The 1988-nt window shown below is 48.6% G+C and overlaps 1 long non-coding RNA gene across 1 annotated transcript; it reads left to right on the top strand.

Annotated features, from left to right (window-relative positions):
* Positions 1 to 236: 236 nt before the first annotated feature.
* Positions 237 to 786, top strand: LOC133266375 (uncharacterized). Its single transcript, XR_009742350.1, has 2 exons — positions 237 to 461; positions 694 to 786. It is a non-coding gene; the product is annotated as an uncharacterized LOC133266375 (long non-coding RNA).
* The last annotated feature ends 1202 nt before the right edge of the window (positions 787 to 1988 follow it).

The raw sequence follows: 1988 nt of genomic DNA, 5'->3' as shown, positions 1-1988 counted from the left end.
GCCGCCGCTTCCTCCGCCTCCTCTGCCCCCACCCCTCCGTCCTCGGAGGGGCGCACAGGGGTGGCGAGCCCGCGATGGCCGCCGGAGCCGTGCCTGCGGCAGGCGGCGACCACGTACAGCCCGGCGGTGTTAGCGGGGCCTGGGATGCCCCGCTCCTCGCCTCCGCTTTCCTCGCTGCCCCGGCGGCCGGCAGCAGCCCTCCGCGGTCCGCCTACCCCCCAGCGCCCGACTGGGGGACCGGGCCTTTTGCCTTCCCGGCTCTGGGCTCCTTCCTGCGGGCTCGACGGCCGCCGGAGACCCGCGGGGGCAGCAGGGAACCGCTCTAGGAGGGGGCAATCACGCTTTGTTAGCCCCCGTCCCTTTCCTCCCTCCCATCCCGCTCCGGTATCTGGCTGCCCCCCTCGCTTATAGAAGCGCACAAGTTCACAAGGAGCTACTCTCCTCTACTTGTCTGGCGAGACGTATTGCCTTGCTGGTACCGCACTGCTGAGGGGGTTCCCGAGCAGCGGTGATGGGCCAGGCCCGCTGCCGCCCCCCCGGGAGGCGACGGAGATGGGCGTTCGGTGCAGGCCCCGCTGTGCTGGAGAGGGAGGTGGTCTAACCGTCGCTCTCCTCCGTTTCATCTTGCTTCACACCTCCCATGCCGTGAAGACGAGAATAGGCATTATTTTAGTGTTTAACTTCCCTTCACAGATCGCTGCTAAACTTCAGCCCCATCAGCTGTGCTACTGCGACTCCAGCCAAGCAAGCTGCGTGCCGGCTTGCTTGTTTGCCTCCCCCTTTTTTTTTAAATAAAATGCTAAATCAAGAGCAACAAAACAATTCTTAATATAGGATGTGTGAGACTGATGGAAGTGACTCGCAGGGAGCGAAGAATTAAAATCTGTGGACAATATGGGTCTTAAAAGTTTCAAGTCATATTTGTTGACTGATGTGGAGCTAGTAAAATACTACCTTTTATTTCCTGCTTGTGGTATATAACTGATGCAAATCAAGAACCTGGTTTGTAAAGATACGCATAATTTGCTTACCTATGTAATCACTTAAGAGCCAATGTCATTTGTATCACTCGTTATGCTAGTACTCACTGATTTCAAGGTTTAAAAGAAATGGTTGAAACTCACAAGATAGTGAGAATGTTCATGCACATTCTGCCTGGATTCTTCTACTGAGATCAAAGGTATTCGTGGGTTGAGGTCTGTGACTTCTTTAACTGCCAGAGTTATTTGCGATCAGAATGTGTCCTGATTTTGCTTACATTTTTGTATCTCAGGCACTTACTGAGAATTAAAAGGGTTCTCCTGAGTCTCATCGAGCAGTCGTATGCTTCTTTATGTGTCTGATTGACCTCAGTTGCTGGCAGGCCAGGACCATTTCAGGAGATTAATAGAGTTGCACAAAGAAATTATTTTTTTTCCAAACAAAGTTTGGCTTTTCCTGATCTATATAGAAAGATTTATGGTTTTAAGTGGCTTGTATTAAAACTGTTTTACAATTATGATTACATGTTATCAGTGGTGTAACAAAGCTAAGAATAGCTCCAAGTGGATAATTTCTGAAACCTCATGAGTTTTGTAACTTGTTTGTAAAACCCATATTGTTGGTGTTGAAAATATGAGCAACTTTCTATGTTGGCAGTGGTGCTTAAAAAAGGAAAGAAAATGAAATAACAAAAGGCTTTGTTTTTCAACATAGTAGGTTCCTCCTTTCCTGGAGAAACTGTTAGCAACCTAATCCAAAAGGGGAATAAGAGAGAGACACGTAAACAAGGAAGGTCTTCACTGTGAAAGTTTTGGTTTAATTATTGTGCAGTTCTGTCAGTTCCTCAGACAAGTTTGGGGGGGGTTGTGTGTGTGTTCTTGCCTTCTTCTAGGCCTCCTTTTCCTTTGGATACAAATATTGAACAACTAATTTTTTTCAGGATCCAGCTGGTACTCTTGCTCAAGACATGTATGCGATACTAACTTCAGCAGTGTCTTCAGTATCAG

This window comes from Pezoporus flaviventris, unplaced genomic scaffold (assembly GCF_033815535.1).
Source record: "Pezoporus flaviventris isolate CSIRO_AGI_PZ_B2104156 unplaced genomic scaffold, CSIRO_AGI_Pfla_v1 ptg000007l, whole genome shotgun sequence".
Lineage (NCBI taxonomy): Eukaryota > Metazoa > Chordata > Aves > Psittaciformes > Psittacidae > Pezoporus > Pezoporus flaviventris.
The sequence above is the reverse complement of the archived record's forward strand: the minus strand, read 5'-3'. Positions and strand labels throughout refer to the sequence as shown.